The sequence below is a fragment of the Notamacropus eugenii genome, chromosome 1 (genome assembly GCF_028372415.1).
Source record: "Notamacropus eugenii isolate mMacEug1 chromosome 1, mMacEug1.pri_v2, whole genome shotgun sequence".
Classification (NCBI taxonomy): domain Eukaryota; kingdom Metazoa; phylum Chordata; class Mammalia; order Diprotodontia; family Macropodidae; genus Notamacropus; species Notamacropus eugenii.
The window spans coordinates 519,246,875-519,265,278 of NC_092872.1; the positions used below are offsets into that span (position 1 = coordinate 519,246,875).

At 43.7% G+C, this 18,404-nt stretch overlaps 1 protein-coding gene across 4 annotated transcripts in view; it reads left to right on the forward strand.

The window, feature by feature from the left end:
• SULF2 (sulfatase 2) overlaps positions 1-18,404 on the forward strand; it is a 135,415-nt gene that overhangs the window by 65,405 nt on the left and 51,606 nt on the right. The window lies entirely within an intron of this gene.

Below are 18,404 nucleotides of genomic sequence, written 5' to 3' on the forward strand. Positions count from 1 at the left end.
TCTTTGCCAATTTCATTCATCACTTCGTCCCAAGAAGCAATTTTTAGTTTGATGCCCTTTCAAAGAAGAAAGGAAAGAGATTCATGTTGCAACCTTGCAAGTAGCAAAAAGTTAAAAAGATCAGATTACAGGGCCTCAAAAATGCTTGAGGACCTGGAGGTTGAGGGCTTTCCTTTTTTAATGCAAAGTCTGCTTTTTCTTGGGGGGATTGTGCCAAAAAAAAATGAAGACCACAGTCTTGTGGCATTGAGCATTTAATATTTATGGGGCTTAGGAGCTTTGCAGAAAACACTATATCATCAGTTTATCAGTTGTTCCTCATGAGGGACCCTGTGGAAGGTTAGGGTTGTAATTCTCTACTTTCCAAAAGAGGAAGATGAAAGGCAGTGAGGCCCAGTGACTTTATGGTTTTTGTGCTGCTAATAATAATAGCCAGTATTGACAGATAGATTTAAGATTTTCAAAATGCTTTATATACATTATCCCATTTGATTTTAGCCACAACCCTGTGAATTATTAGTATTCCCAGTTTATAGATGAGGAAGCCAAGACTCAGTGAGGGGAGGCAGCTAACCAAGGTACACAGACAGCAGCAGAGCAGGAACCAGGATCTTGGTCATGGATTATGAGTGAATTAATGAACAAATGAGCATTTATTAAGCACTTGCTGTGTGCCATGTACTGTGCTGTATATGCTGTGGAAATAAAAAAACAAGTGAGCAAGACAGCCCCAGCCCTCGAGAAGAATATAATCTAATGACAGAAGGCAGGGTGGTGAGGGGAGTGAGCATGGAAATGGGGAGGGGGAGGAAAAGGTGTGCATGTGGGGGTGTGGTTTGGAGAAGGCCCGAGAGGGTGCAGTGGCTGGGCTTCATACAAGACAAGATGGTGACTCACCAGCTCAGCTCCTGGGTCTTCCAGTCGTCTGTTGAATAGGAGATGCGGTCTATAGGTGTACACTGTGATGGGCACTATAATGGTTTCTTTGGGGACCACAGGCCTGCCCAGCTTACAGAAGAAGCTGCCTTATAATAAGATCTCAGTACTCGAGTAACTAAACCTTCTGGCTCAGCATGCCAAGGGTGAATCCAGTCCTACAGTTCAGCCATGATGAGCATTGCTACAATCTTCTACCCTTCCAGAGACTCAACCCCAAAACCCAACTTTCCCTTGGAAGCTGGAAGGAGCCTCAGAGGTCATCTCATCCAAATAAATAAATAAATATCCAAATAAATCTTGATTTTATAGATGAGGAAACCAAGGCAAGGGAAGTTGTGACTTGCCTAAGATCACATGGGCAAAGAGAAATCATGAGAGGTAGGATTTGAACCCAGTTCCTCTGACTCCATAGCCAATGCCCCACACTGCCTTTTCACAAGTCCTTGTAGAGGACTTTAGAGATCCTCCAGTCTAATCCTTTTATTTTACAGATGAAACCAAGACCCAGAAAGGTGACTTACTTGAAGTCAAACAGGTTGTGTAGAGCAAAGCCAGGACTTCATCCCAGGCCCTCTGGTTCAACAGCTAGTGCTCTCTCATCCCAGACACAATGCTCTCCTACCTTCGCATGCACACACGTGCTCTCACAGACGCACTATCACACATACTCTGTCTTACTTATATATGCACTATATATCTCACACACAGGCACACTAACACACACGTTGTCAATGCATACATTGTGTATATCTCACATACTGTCACATTCTTATACACTCATACTCACACACACACATATATACACTATATCTCTCCCACACTCACTCTCCCTCCCTTACAGACATATACGCACACTCTCAACACACATACTCTCACACACACTCATACATATATACATATACACTCACTCTGATACTCACATATATTCCCACACACACAAGCACACTCTCCTTCACATGCACAAAATCACACATTTTCCCTCTCTCTCTCTCTCTCTCTCTCTCCCCCACCTCACTGCTTCCCCCTACCCCACCTCTATCCAAGCTTGGCTGACATCACAGATCTATCTCATACCATTTATTTTTGCAAAGCCAAGAGTCAAGAAATCATTTCAGCTCATATATTAGGGGATGCAGCTTTTTCCTGTCTTTAAAGTTCCTCCCACATGAAGTGGGACTAGTTTATTTTGGGAATGAGGGATCATTCAACAGTTTTCTACTTCATTCCTCACTGACCTTTCAGAATTGTTTTGGCAAGAGCTGTTTATTTTAATCGACTCTGGCTACACCCCTCCAGCCTGTCTTTGCTAATAGATACATATAATGTGCAACAGATTTCTTGGTGCAAACATAAACATTCCTCATCTCCTCTCAGCGCCGATTACTGGAAGTCTCGGAGCAACCTTGACATTTTCCAGTGCTGTGTCACAATTGCTTGCCATGTCTGGCTTCCAGTAATCACTTACTATTTTTCCCCCCACATATGTCCTGCAATCTATTTCTCTCCCTTATCCTGAAAAAGCAGGTTTCATTCACAAATGCCACAATCAGTATGTTTATGCAGTCAGCTTTCAGCTATGGCCTTCTCAACTTTACCCATTCATTCAAAAACATTAACTAAGCCTCGGGCATACTCATGTTTAAGAAGTGTGAGTTGAATGGATGATCTTACAAAGAAAACTGAGAAGGAGTAGTTAGGAGCTGGAGATGAGCAGTCTCATAGAATCTGATGGGAAGAGATAGTATCCAGGGGAATTAAGTGAAATAAGGATTCAGAGGAAAAAGGGCCACTGGGTTTAGGGGTAAATTATTGGTAGCCTGGGAGAAAACTGTTTTAGTTGACTGGTTGAGTCAAAAGCATGATGGAAAGGAGTTGGGAAGTGAATGAAAGGTGAACAAGCAGAAGAAATTAGTGCAGACAATTCTTTCCATGAGTTTGGCTGAGAACCTCCACCAAGCATTTGGCTGAGAACCTCCACCCTACAGAGGTCAGAGGGTTTGGGCCCCTAGTGTGACCTCAGCACTCTTAGCTTCTTAACATCCCTTTGATGAGAGCACCTTTCCAGTCTGAATCATAACTTTTAGAGGGATTTTCCTTTGAGAAGATCAACAGAAAAAGAGCCCAGATATGTAAGAGAGAATCACAGAATTTTAGAGTTGTGTATCCAATCCAACTCATGCCCAAGAGAATCCCCAATGTAACATACTCAATCAGTGATCATCCACTGCTTGAAGGGTGGATGATCCTTTCCTTCCCAAGAAAAGGAAACCCGTGGCCACTTCCACTTCTAGATGTCTTTCATTGTTAGGAAGTTTTTTCCAGCTTCCAGCCTAAATTTGCCTCTCTGCAGTTTTTGCCTTCTTGGACCAAATGGAATGATTCTTTTTTTTTTTAAATAGTATTTTATTTTTTCCAATTACTTGTAAAGACAATTTTCAACATTTATTTTTTGAAAGATTTTGAGTTCCAAATTTTTCTCCCTTCTTTCCCTTCCTTTCCCTCTCCCCAAGCTGGCAAGTAATCTGATATAGGTTATAGATATGCAATCATATAAAACATATTTGTACAGTAGTCATGTTATGAAAGAAAAAAACAGAGCAAAAGGGAAAATAAAACACCAAAAAAGTGAAAATAGTATGCTCTGATCTTCATTCAGACACCCCTAGTCTTTTCTCTGGACGTCAACAGAATTTTCTATCATGAGTCTTTTGGAATTGCCTTAGATCCTTGTATTACTGAGAAGAGCTAAGTTTAGCAAAGCTGCTCAGTGCAGTGTTACTGTTCTGTGCACAGTGTTCTCCTGGTTCTACTCACTTCACTCAGCATCAGTTCATTCAGGTCTTTCCAGGTTTTTCTGAAGTCTGCCTGCTCATCATTTCTTACAGCACAGTAGTATTCCATTACATTGATACACCATAACTTGTTCAGCCATTCCCCCATTGATGGGCATCCCGTCAATTTCCAGTTCTTTGCCACCACAAAAAGAACTGCTATAAATATTTTTGTACATGTGTGTCCTTTTCTCCTTTTTATGATCTTTATGATTTTGGGATACAGACCTAGTAGTAGTATTGCTGGATCAAAGCATATGCAATTTTATAGCCCTTTGGACATAGTCCACATCAGTTCACAACTCTACCAACGATGCATTAGTGTCCCAAATTTCCCACATCCTCTCCAACATTTGTCATTTTCCTTTTCTGTCATATTAGCCAGTCTGAAAGGTATGAGGTAGTACCTCCACATTGTTTTAATGTATATTTTCTCTTATCAGTAGTGACTTAGAACATTAAATGGATTGATTCTAACTAAGCCTTCCACATGACAGCCCTTCTGATGCTTGGAGACCACTGTCCTGTGTCCCCTGAGTCTTCTCTTCTATAAGCTAAGCATTCTCAGTTCCTTCACCTGATCTTCGTATGACATGGTCTTCACCTTCCAGTTGCCCTTCCCTAAATGCCCTCTGGCTAATCAGTGTCCTCTTTAAGTAGTGATGGCCAGAACTAAACGTGGTTCTCCAGATGTGGGTGGGCCTGGGCGAGCTGCTGTGGGACTCTCTCCTTATTCCTGAAGGCTGTCTCCATCTTGGAGCAGCCTGAAATTACATTCATTTGTTTTTGGCTGCCCCATCACTATTGACTCATCTCGTGTGTGTTGTTTACCAAAACCCCTAGTTCTTTTTCAGGCAGATGGCTTTCGGATCCTCTACTTGTGATGGGTTGATCTTTGGAATCCAAGTAGAAGATTCGCATTTAGCCTTACAGAATGATTTGATTCAGCCAAATGTTCTATCTAGTCCGTCATGATCTTTTTGGATCCAAACTCTGGCATCCGCTGGGTTAGCTCTTCCTTCCAGCTTTGAATCCTGCTTAACTTTGACAAGAATATCTTCTGTGCCTTTATCCAAGTCACTGATAAAAATGTTAAGTAGGCCAAAGTCATGCAGAAATTCCTTTAACACGACACTAAAACCCTTTTCCAGGTTGATGATGTGTGGCGAGGTGAGTGAAGGTAATGAAGGTTATTATAGAATGAGGAAGTATTAGGAATGTCTGTAGGCGGTAGAGAAGGAGCCAATGGACAGAGAAAGATGGAAGTTGAGACAAAGGTGGGAGAGAAAGAGAGAAAAAAAGAGGAAGAAGGAAGAGGAGAAGAGAAAACAGAGAGAGGTTTACAAAGCACTGTGCAGACATCTCATTTAATCCTCACAACTACTCGTGGAGGTGGGTCCTAGTATTGTATCCATTTTACAGAAGGGGAAACAAAGGCTGAGGGAGGTTGTGACCTGCCCAGGGTTATGCAGCTGATAATTGTCTGAGGTTGGATTTGATCTCAGGTCTTCCTGACTTCCTCATCCCCTTCTCACCCTCCCCAGAGTCTCAAGTAGCTGAGAAAGGATGTATTAAGGGCATTTATCACCTACTCTGTCTTCCCAAACATGCCACCAAAAGGTCAGCAAGAATTCAAAAAAGGAAAAGCCTTTTAAATCAAAACACTTAATGTTAAACCGTGGAACACGATGTCAGCTATGGGAGGGACTTTAGAACATAGAATATCAGAAGTAGGAGAAACCTTAGAACACACTGTCAAAGTTGAATGAGATCTTAGAACATAGATTGTTAAAGCTAGATATAGGAATCTTACAAGACCATTAAGTCAACCCTCCCCCCTCAGAGGAATAAACTAAGAGCAGCACTGGGAGAAAATGACCTGCCCAGGAGCACTTAGCTAGTTGGTGGAGGGACAGACTGCTGAGAAAATTGAGCCTTGGAATCCCTGTCATCCCTGCTGACTCTGGACAAAGCCTCTTCCTACCTGCAGCTTCGAAAAGCTCCCAAGGAAGGTGTGAGTCAGCAAGAAAACAGATGCTTTTAATTTTCTTCAGTGTCACAGTTTTGCAGTCAGTCAACAAGCATTTATTAAGCACCTATTGTGTGCCAAGCACTGTGCTAAGTGCTGGGGAGATGAAGGAAGGAAAGAAGGAAGGAAGGAAGGAAGGAAGGAAGGAAGGAAGGAAGGAAGGAAGGAAGGAAGGAAGGAAGGAAGGAAGGGCAGACAAAAGACAGCCCCTGCCCTCAAGGGGCTCACAGTCTGTTAGGGGAGACAACATGCAAAAACAGGGTACAGTTAAACATATTCAAATAACAAAACAGATGAGGAAACTGAGGCTGGGAGAGGTTAAGTGATTTGCCAAGGGTAAGTGTCTAAGGCGGGACACCACCTGTGGCATTCTAGGTCCTCGGGTGTGGCCTTTTGACTGAGTCCAAGTTTTACACAACAAATCCCTTTATTAAGGGGATTTGTTCTATGAAGTTTGGATTCAGTCAAAGGGTGACACCCCACCCTTGCCTGTCCCCTGAGCCATCTCACTGCCTTGACACCAAGAAACATCACTCTTTTGGTCTTTTGGTCCAGCAAATGAGAGTCTGGATCTTGGAAAGATAACCAGAAGAACCTGGTTCACCTTTGTAACTGACTGATTCAGCAACGTCATTTAACTTGGGGGAAAAATGGGTAATGGAGATGAAAACTAGAGCAGCCAAAAGGGATAAACAGGCCAGCAGGAAACATTTTAAAATCATGGTCTAGCCCGTGAGGAGGTCACAGGCATCATTCTGCCATAATGTGGAAATGTGTGTTCCATAAAGTCCTTGTCAGTTAATTTCCCCCTATAACACAGGGTCACTGGCTTCCACCCCAGGTGCTCACTTCTACAAGGTGTTAATTAACTAGAGGTGAATGTAGCACAGGGGCTCAGTGGGTGTTGGAGGACTAGCACAAGGGGTTCTGAAGTGGGGAGGACTGAAAAAAATTCATTTGTAATGCAAGGGAAACCACAATCTCCAGTTAGCTAAGCCAGGGCTTAGAACAGTGCCCAGCACAGAGTAGATACTTAATGTTTAGCATCGACCTACTAATCAGGAGGCCTGGCTTTTGGTTCTCTCTTTGCTGTTCATAAGCTATGTGGTCTTGGGCAAGTCTTTTCCTAGCACTGACTTTATTCCCCCCCCCCCCAAATGAGGAACTTAGGCTACCCATAAGACCCTTCCCAGCTTGAGCCATGTACAATAGGATGTTGTGTAGCTGATGCCATTCAGTGCCTTTGTGTAGATGGCAGATGTGGTGGGTCTGTATGAACAGGGTCCATGAAAGAAAACAGGTGAACCTGGGATCGTGTGATAATTACGTCTTGGCAGGATTTCATCCATATGGAAACTGCACTTTGAGATAGACAAACAGCAGCCCGTGAAGGGGGATTAAATGAAAGACCAGAGACCAGTCTGGCCCTCTCCACTCCCAGCCTGCACTTTGTATAGGTCACAGAATTTGGGCCCTGGGGGTTTCTCCTGAAATCTTAGCTTATTAAAGGTCCTTAAAACCACCTTTCAAGGCTTATTCATAGCATTGAGGATTTTCCTTTGAAAAGATGGACAGGAAGGGAACCTGGATGTAAATAATGTCTTAGATTAATGTAGGACTTGATGTCTTTCAAAGTGCTTTCCAGGTCATTTTCTCGTTGAGTCCTTTTAACCTTCTTTGTTGTTAGACAGAGAATGGGGACTTTAATCCCCATTTTCATGATGGGTCTGGAGGCCTAAACTTTCTATGTGTAAGTTAGTGTCAAATCAAGAACTAGAACTCAGGTCTCCTGACTCATAATCCATTGGACCATAATGTTTCTACCAGCTAGCTATGTGACCTTGGGCAAGTCACTTAACCTCAATCTGCCTCAGTTTCCTCATCTGTAAAATGGACACATTAATGGTAGCAACCTCCCAGGGTTTTTGTGAGGATAAAATGTGATATATTTATAAAGTACTCTATAAACCTGATAAGAGTTCAGAGGTAAGGGAGTAGTTGAGACTTAATATGTAACTGAGAGTCATTTTAAGAACTTTGTGAACTTTAACTAAAGGCCAGTATTATCAGGAAGGGAGGCCTTCTTCTGTCACATAATTCTTCAGTAATAATTTGTCTGTAGTCACACAACTAGTAATGAATTGTTGATTAGTCATGTCCAATGCTTCATGACCCCATTTGGAGTTTTCTTGGCAGAGATCCTGGAATGGTTTTCCATTTCCTTGTCCAGCTTATTTTATAGATGAGAAAACTGAGGCAAACAGGGTTAAGTGACTTGCCCAGGGCCACACAGCTAGGAAGTGTCTGAGGCCAGATTTGAACTCAGGTCCTCCTGACTCCAAGGCCAGCATTCTAACCAACCACTGTGTCACCTACTTCAATCACTCCTAGTTCATGTGATGGGCCCCACAGAGGTCATAGCTTCCACCTCTTTTTTTGGGGGTAGGCCACACAGAACTCAGGCTAATGAGTAATATGCTTATAGCCTGATGCAGGGAAAAAGGCTATTGATTGAACCAGGAGTCAGGAGACCTATTTTCTACTTCTGGCTTTACCACTAACTTCCTATGTGTGTCTCTCTGATGTGAGCCTCAGTTTCCCCCTCTATAAAAATAAGGTGATTGGACTAGATTATAAGATCACAGATTTAGATTTTTAAGGAACTTTAGAGATCATCTACTCCAAACCGTCATTTTATAGAGCAGAAAATTGAGCAACATGCCCAAGATCAGAAAGGTAGAAAGTAGCAGGGTCAGAATTCGAACCCAGATCTTATCTAGTGCTCTTTCTACTACAAACTCTGCTGCATTTCTCAGATAATCTCTGAGGCCTCACTCAGCCCTAATATTTTATGTTCCAAGTGTCTTTCCATCCTTGATGTTCTATGTCCTAAGATAGGGGTTGGCAAACTGCAGCCAAATCTGGCTCACAGTCTCTTTCTGTACCACCTATGAGCGAAGACTTTTTATGTATTTAGTACAGAGAGTGGGCTAGATTTGCCCCATGGGCCATAGTTTGCCAACTCCTGCTCTAGGGTCCCATATAGGTCAGAATTCTGTGTTTCAAGCTATAGAAAATGCTATATAAATAGAAACATATGTAAATATATAAAATGTGAATAAATATAAATTTATATAAAAAATAAACTAACTGTTCATGAGGACTGGTACCTCTGGTGGAAGAGCTTGCCAAGCCCTTTCAGAGCTGTTCACCCACCTTTGGTGTTCCCCTCTCACATAACTCTCACCTATGACTCCAAGAAGCTGTAGCATACTCAGTGGCCATGCCCCAGTAAAACTGTCTTGGCATATGGGCTAAACCAGATTAAGTATAACCAACAGGTCTCAAAACCAATTGGTGAGTTAGGGGGATGTGTGCCCTCAGCATGTGAAGACTTCTCTTGGCAGAAGGAGCAGATGAGAGCAATTTGTTCTATAGCCACAAAGATGGCTGGAGCAGGCACCATGTAGGGCTTAGAGCTTGATCAGACACTGAAGTCGTCAGTGCTATCCACTGTGTCCCAGGACATTGCCAGGCATCTTGACTTTCATCTTGCCACTGGACTTCAATGACTCAGGAAGAAAGCGTGAGGCTGACGGCTTTGTGCAACTCTGCCTCACTTAAATCCAGTTCACGAGCAAGTCAAGACATCACCCATGATGTCATCGGTCTTCTTAGAAAACAAAGGACGAACAAGTTCTTCTTATTATCTTCTAGTTCTGACAGTCTATGATTCTATGAAATTAAGCCTACCTACTCCTTAAAATTTCCAGAAACTTAGATCTCGAAGGTGCTTAGAGACTAGTGAATCCAACCCACTCATCTGCAGATGGGGAAAATGACTCTAAGAGAAGGAACAAAGACAGACAGGAAGTGAGAGGCATTGACAGGTCTAAAACCCAGCATCGCTGAGTCATAGCTCAGGGCTTTTCCATGATGCTGGGTTGCCTGTTACTAAAATGTGTATTTGTCAGGCAAAGACCTGCCCAGAGAAGGGATATGAAGCAAGGATGCTACCTCATCATGCCTCATGGCAGGTTCCTGTCCAATGAAGGAGGTGGAGAATTTTGTGCAAGCTCATTCATTGTTCCCTGTGAGTGAATCTTCAATATGAAATCTGTGCTTTTCTGGAATCACAGCAGCTCACTGAGGCCCATCCGTCTCAATGGCCAATGGGAGCTATTCATAAGCAGACAGGGAGCCCATCCCAGAAACCGATGAACCAAAATGATTTGGAGATAGGAGGAAACATCTTCTTTATGAGTCAGCATGATTGAACATAGCATAGGCTGATGAGTAGCTTCCAGACCACTAACAGAAAGAATTGAGCTGAGTTGGGGAAACCAATGAAGGTCCTACATCTGGCCCTTTTCCTGAATCCTGACAGCCAAAGAGAATCAGAGTTTATTTCCAGGAAGTCGGCACCTCCCTCAATGACATGCTGCTCTGCCACCGTTCTGTCCTCTGGGAGACTGTGCATGGAAGGGGCTGCCTGGGACTGCACAGAGTTCCCTCCCCCTAGGGGCTTTCAGGTGGGGGCTAAGTGAATAACTGTAGGGGATCTTGGAAAGGGGAATTTCTGCTCAGGTATGAATTGGACTAGATGACCTCCAAGGCCCCTTTGAATTCTGATTGTATCATTTTGTGGGGGACCCCTAATCTAACCACCATTTAAAATGGTGTGTGTATGTATGCGCACATCATTGCCTTTTGTGCTCCACAGCCCACACTTTATCCCTGTACTATACTCCCCTTGAGTCTTCCCTTGTAACAAGCAAAACCAGCAGACATAGGGACCAACCACATCGTGTAGTATATACCACATTCTGCATCTCTACTGAGAGGAGGAGGCTTGTTTCATCAGGTATGAGAGAGAGACAGGGACATGGAAGAGAGATGAGAGAGACATGGGAGAGGGGAAGGGAGTGCACAAAGAGATGTTTTCATCCTTTGTTGCTGAAGAAGACCATGCCATCAGAGAACTAATGACTGACTTGCACTTGACTTTGTTTTGAGTGAGGGAGGACTGTGTAGGTCACCAGCCTCACTTCTCCTCCAGAGCCATGTGAATCCAGTGACCAGATATTCATCAGGATGACTAGGGATGGCCCAGGATGAGGCAGTTGGGTTAAGTGACTTGCCCAAGGTCACACAGCTAGTGAGTGCCAAGTGTCTGAGGTGAGATTTGAACTCAGGTCCTCTTGACTGCTGCACTGGTGCTCTATCCACTGCACCACTTGGCTGCCCCACGTACAAAGACAACAAAAAGGAAAAGAGAAGTCCAAGATGGATTGGTTCCTGAAACCCAGTGGAGAATGTTGTTCATCTCATGCTCTTGACCCTTACTTAGAGACAGCATGGAATAGGGAAGAGAGCACAGGCCTTGGAGGCGAGAAGATCTGAGTTCAAATCCTGCATATGGCTTTTACTAACTGTGAGATCCCAGGCAAATTACTTAACCTTTTTACATCTCAGTTTCCTCATCTGTAAAAGGAAGAGTGTGAACCTACTGGTCCCTTCCAACTCTAAATATGACTCATTGATCTCATAACTCACTGAAGATGTCTAGAACATCTCATGATCCTTTGCTTTGTATTTTAAAGTCCCATCTGCACTTGACCAACCATGAGCCTTGATCTTAGCTGTGTCTTAAACCTGCCTGCTGTATCACCCCTCTCCTTCTTTTGGCCACACTCACCAAAGTCAGGTTCAAAATTTGGAAATCAGTATATCTTCATGGACAACTTAGATCAGAAGCAACAGAGCATCTTCTGTGAACGGCTTCTTAATATTAAAACTATTGATAGCTAGCATTTATCTGGCACCATAAGGTTTGCAAAGCACTCCTCACAACAACCTTGGGAGGTTGGTGCCATTATATATAATCCCCATTTTACAGATGAGGAAACTGAGGCAGGCAGCCAATAATGGGCCTGCCCAGGGTCACACACTGATGAGTATCTGAGGCTAGATTTAATCTCAGATCTTCCTAACTCCCAGTCCAGTGTACTCCCGGCCACTTCTCAGTTTCTCTTTGCCCTCTCTGTTAGTCTTTTCAGAGATTTGGATTCCACGATCTTAAGCTCTTTGGATATCAGATTTCCTTTGATGAACGATCTCAGTTCATTTAGCAAACATGCGATAAGAATCTACCATGTTCAAGTGCCTGGACCAGATACTGGGGAGATAAAGGCAAAAGATGACCCAGGTTCTGCCTTCTAGAACCTTAATTTCAGTTGAGAGAGGGGAGACTGGGGCACAGACATGAGCCAATGTGCTCCAAGGATATTTGAGAAGGGAAAAAGCAGTCAGGGCATCCATCAGTCAACAAGCATTCATTATGCACCTACTGTATGCCAAACACGATATTCTGGATACAAAAAGCAAAAACAGTCCCAGTCCTCCAGGAGGTTCCATTATATTGAATGGGATCAAGATCATCTAGAAAGTAGTGCTTGAGCTGAGCAGGAAAGATGGATACTAAATAATTATAACCAACTTCTATGTGGGTCTGTAAAAGTTTGTATTTGATTCTCACATCAGTCCTAGGAGGTAAGTGATATTATCATCCCCATTTTATAGATAAGGAAGCTGAGGCTGAGGGTCAGCAGCTAGCTCAGGATCATAGGTATCTGAGGCAGGACTCAAACTTGGGTCTTCTTGACTGTCCAACACTCCCCCAACTACCCTACTTAGCTGCCAACATCATTCTAAAGATGATGCCAAAAGCAGAGATGAGATCTCAGTGACTCTTTTCTTGCCACTGATCAGTCAACAAGTATTCATAAAGCACTCACTGTGTGCTGGGGCTTGGGATGCAAATACAGAAGAATGAAACAGTCCTTACTTTCAAGGAGTTTGGCTTCTCAAAGGTAGGGTAGAGACAGCATGGACATGTCTAAATTACGCTGTCAATGTGTACAGGAGAAATGCAAAATAAATACAAGGTAATTAGGGAAAAGGCTCAGGGAAAGCTTCGTGTAGAAGGGGGTAGAGCTTGGAGTGAAGGGGAGATTCTGTGAGGTCTGCTTCACAGTGAGGAGGGCACCTGGACTGAAGAGCCAGTAACAGGAAGAGACATGGGAGAAGCCAAGGGGAGACTAGGTCTTTTGGCTAAGTCTTATATAATACATAAAGAGGCCAGAAAGATAGGTTGGGATTGGGTTGGGAAGGACTTTAGAAGCCAGTGGATTTTCTATTTCATCCTAGAAGTGATATGGAGACATATGATACCCACTTTCAAGAAATCTTAGAATATCAAAGCAGGAGGGTATCTTAGAAGGCGTCTGTTAACAACTCCCTGACTTGACATATGGAGGCCAGAGGAGGAAGTGACTTGCCCAAAGTCACACAGGGAGTTAGTGACAGAGTAGGAATTAGAATCCAAGCCTCTGTTATTCCATTCATTGTACCAGGTTGGCATCCCTGACTAATTTCACTTATATAGAATATTTTGTTTTCCTCTCCTGACCTCTGACTTCTGGCTTCCTTCAGCTCTCAACTAAAATCCCACCTTCTGCCGGAAGCCTTTCTGAGTCCTTTTTTGGGCAGGGAGAGGCAAATGAGGTTAAGTGACTTATCCAGGGTCACATAGCTAGTAAGGTTGGATTTGAACTCAGGTCCCCCTGAGTCCAGGGGGTGCTCTATCTGGTAATTATACCTTCTCTCTGAGATGGCTTTCAGTTTATTCTGTCTTCATCTTGTTCCTACATAGTTGTTTGCATGTTGTCTACCCCTCCTACCCTTTCCCCCTATTTATACTTGCCTTGCTTTTAGTTTTTCCAGATCAGCCTCCCAGCAAGCTGTGGTACCTGCAAAAGATACTACTCGCCCACCATGCATCCCTCCCCCCTCCTCAAACATGCTCACACGCGCATGCGCGCGCGCGCACACACACACACACACACACACACACACACACACACACACACACACACACACACACACACACACATATATATATATATATATATATATATATATATATATATATATATATACTCAAACACTCAAACTCACACTACCCATCCCTCTTTCCCTTTCTCCTGTCCTGTCAACAAAGGCTTAGCTAGAGGAGCCTAAAGAAATACCTGCTCTGTGCCCTAAGTTCTATTTTAAGTTCCAGCCCCCTTCTTCTGCCTTGCCCTCCATCTGAGCCCCCTGCTAGCCTCTGGAGGGGCTCAGGGGCCTTTACTTTTCTGCCCCTCCTTGTGTGATGCTTCTATGGTCATTCTAGAAGTTGTGTTAAGGAAGCCTAATCAGATGAGCTCTGGTGCTGAATATGGTCCATTTTTTGTGACTGAGGAGAGTTGTGTCTACTGGGGAGCCAGGGTGATGGAGGGGATTTTAAACAATGGATTTTAAGTCATATCTACTTCTTAAGATCTATATATTTATATGAGCAAAATCTTTCTTCTCCCTGGACCTCAGTGTTCTCATTTGTAAAATAACAGAGTTGGACGAGGTGATGAATAATAATAGCTAATTGGTGATACTTTTATAGCCCCTACTTTGGGGCCGGAGCTGTGCTAAGCACTTTACAAATATCATCTCATTTTATTCTCACAAGCACTCTGGGAAGTAAATGCTACAGATAAGGAAACTGAGGGTTAAGTCACTTGCCCGGGTCACACCACTAGTAAGGGCCTGAGGCCGGATTTGAACTTGGATCTTCTGGCTCCTGGTGCAGTGCTCTTCCCATGGCACTATCTAGCTGCCCTTTCTTGCTCTTGATGACCTTGAAGAACTAAGTTCTTAGGACTTTCTAGGCCAAGAGTAGAGGGAGAGAGAGCGTTTCTCAGAGGAAGAGATGGCTTAAAATAGATGAACACTGATGCAATTAGATAGGATAAGAGTGGACCGATAAAGGCTTAGCTCATCCCTCTCCCTGCCCACATCAATCCCCTCCACATTTCCTGACCACCAGAACTGATGCTTCAAAGAAGGAACTATTTCTTCCCCAGAGCTAGCTCACACTTGGGCAGACCTTTTGTTCTTCACTTGTGGCCAATCTTCATGACCCCATGAACCATACCATCCATGGAGTTTTCTAGGCAAAGATATACGGGAGTGGTTTGCCATTTCCTTCTCTGGTGGATTAAGGCAAACAGAATTTAAGTCACTTGCCCAGGGTCACAGTTCTCAGTAAGTGTCTGAGGTCGGATTTGAACTCAGGTCTTCCTCACTCCAGGCCCAGCAGCTCTGAGACTTCTAGCTGCCTCTGGGCAGCCCTTTAAGGTTTGAGAAATGTTCTGCGTATCTTTGTTACCACATTTCATCCTCACAGTAGCCCTGTGGGCTCAGCACTGTTGTCATCCCCATATTACAGTGGAAAAAGCTGAGGCTTGGAGTACCTAAATAACAAGGACACTCAGCTAATAAATGCCTGAGACAGAATTCAAACCCAGGTATTCCTAACTCCAGCCGGAGTCCTGTGTCCCTTATACCATTCTGTCTTTTTGCATAGTAGTAGTGAATATTTCTATCCAAATTTTCAGATTTCTAAGCATTTTCTCCGCAACATCCCAGGGAGGAAGGTGGGGCAGCCCCTGCTCACCCCATTTTATAGAGGAAGCAGCTGAGGCTTACATTAAGACAAGGGATTTTCCCACAGCTCCTAGGGGGCTTCAGGGTCAAACCAGCTGAGTGGAAAGGCAAGTGAGTCTGGAAAGGAGGTGAAACATCGTCACTAATACCCAAGCCTGCAATTTACTTAGTCCTGTACCCCTCCAACCCCAGGTGATAGTGTAATTTCATTATTCCATGATGTATGGCCAGAGAAACTCCAATGCTTGGTTTAATTAGGTATCTGTCACCAGGTTGTATTTCAGTCTTTCAATTTGGAGTGTCACTCAGGCAGCAGGGTTGTTGGGGATGGTTCCCCACACTCTGAAGGAACCGGACCTCTCTCTCTGCCAACTCCTCTGAATAAAGCTGGGTCTCTCCAACCACTCTGTCTCATTTCCCCCATTCCCCATCCACATTAGGATGTGTCCTGACTTAGTTATTCTCAACTGGGAAGTCCTTTTATCACCCAGAAGGACAAGAATGCTTCATTTTCAGCATGGGCTAGATTTGGCTTCCATTCTTAAGGTGGTCTTGGTTCCCAACCAATGCCTGCCTTTCCAACTCTAACACTGCCAGTTGTCATGTTTCCTTAGCTTCCCAGCTTGGGGTGTCCCCCTTCCATTGGGCTGACTTACTCCTGTCTGGTTTGGACCCAGCTCTTCTGTTTTCTGAAGAGACACCATCTGAGAAGGCTGTGTTCTTTCCACAGTAGCAACAGACTGTATATTTAAGGGTCAAGGCAGAAGTCCCTGAAATAGCCCTACCACATTCAGTCCTTTTTTTCTCCTTCTCCACTCCTCTTTTATCTTTTACTCCTTCCCTTTGGTCCTGATTGAACAAGTTAGGAATATTTAGCCTGGAGAAGATCATGCTAAGGGAGCTATGAATGCTATCTTCAGATATCATTAAGAGCTAGTATTCAGAAGAATTGAGCTTATTTTGTTTGGCTCCAGAGAGTAGAGCTGGGTGGAAGATAGACAAGGGCAGACTTTGGGACAGTTATAAGGAAGAATTTCCGAACAGCTGGAAGGCTCACAGTGGAGTGGGATGCCTGGGAGTGAAGAGTTCCCTGTCACTGGAGGTGTTCAACAGTGGCTGGTAGAGATATGTTATAGGAGATTATGTGGGTTGGCATGGACAACTTCTAAGCTCCCTTTTGAGGCTGAAATTACATGGTTCTGTAATTCTTATATAGAATCATACTTTAAGAGCTGGAGGGGGCCTTAAAAACCATCCCAACCTTCTCCATTTTACAGATGAGGAAACTGAGGCCCAAAGGGGGAAAATGATTTAATTATAGGATAAATTTCTTTCTCTTCCTTTCCATTTTCTCTCTGGTTTCTCTGACATACTTTGTAAGATTATAGCCACATAATCTTAGAAAAAGGTATATGATAACATCATTGAGTATTGATGGACTTAATTTCTATAGGGATCCTTGGAGGTCAGGGATGGATCATGGTGGGGATTTGCCACCATCACCCAGGGCTAGGCCAGTGGGGGTTATTTAGGAACAAGAGTCTGCTTCTCCAGGAAACTGGCAACTCCCCCAAAAGGTTCCCATGCCCCTTCACCTTTCTGAAATGTCTCCCGGGCTTCTGATACAGTCTTTGCCTCTTGGCTGAAGCCTCGGTAGGTCTGAAATCTCACTCACCCCCTCTTCTCAGCCCTGTAAGTGGTAACAGTCCCTGCCTGGCCTTCAGGTACTTGAATTCCAGCTAATATGGGACTCCCCAGCTCCAGAGGCTATAGTCCTTCCTGTGGCTGAGCTGCCACTCTGACACACAGCTCAGAAAGGTGGGTTGGGTGGAGAGAGAATAAATCCAGCTGCTTGGCACATGTTGCCATGATGTCTCAGTAAAACCGAATGTGTCACTTCTCAGGATGGGTATAAAAGTAGCTATTTTTATAGATTGTAGACAGAACTAAAAAGAAACCTCAGAGCATAGAATGTCACAGCCAAGACAAAGGGTCCATAACACATAAAGCATAAAATATCAGAGCCAGAAAGGAATCTTAGGGTAGGAATGCTTAACCTTCAGTCTAGAAACTTAAAAAAAAAATTTTTTTGAGAGCTATATTTCAATGCAGTTAGTTACCTTTGTAATCCTATATGTTTTATGCACTCTGAAAAGGGGGCCATATTGGCAAAGTGGTCCATGGCATATAAAAGGTTAAAAACCCTTACTTATGGACTTGGTTCTTCCAGCCCAACTTTTCATTCCACTGAAGACACACTGAGTCTCCAAGAAGGAGATGTTTCACACATCAAAGTTAGTGGCAAAGAGGAGATAAGAAGCCAGCTCTCCTGACACCTAGTCCAGGGATCTCTCCATTACACGGTTTTCTGACATGTTGCTTGAAAGGGTTCTCCTTTTCCCATTTAGGGAATCCCAAATTTGGAGACACCTGATTAGCTGAGTAGACCAACCTTTGTTGGTGCCTCACCATTACTGCTTATGATGCCCCTTTCTACTTGCATACATACTCCCTGGAATGCAGTTATGGCAAAACCCTATTATAACATGGCCTCGTCAGAGGGATTCCATAGGAAACACAATTTCATCACTTTCATTTTACTGATTTCATAGAGTACAAGCATGGCATAACTCAGTTTTCTCCAGGGTCGAAGTTTAGTTCATAGCATTTATTTGAAGGAGACCTTAGAGATCATCTAACGTAGACCTGCACAACCTACAGCCCACCAAAGGATTTTGGGCAGCCCAAGAAAATGTGGAGGAAAACATGCTTTACATTGTTCACTGGCCACCTAAATCCTTTGTGTGCCATAAGCGGCCTACAGGGCTGCAGGTTATGCAGGCCTGATCTAATGAGATCGTGGGAGCCTAGATCTGGAGATAGAAAGGACTTTAGAGGTCAAGTCATCCAACTGCCGAATTTTACAGATGAGGAAATGGTGGCCCAGAAAAAACTAAGTAAAGTCACACAGGTATTATTAGCTTCAGAGGCAGGATTCGAACCTAAGTCTTCTGACTCCCAAGTGTAGAGGTTTTTTCATTCTTACCCCCAACCCCTCG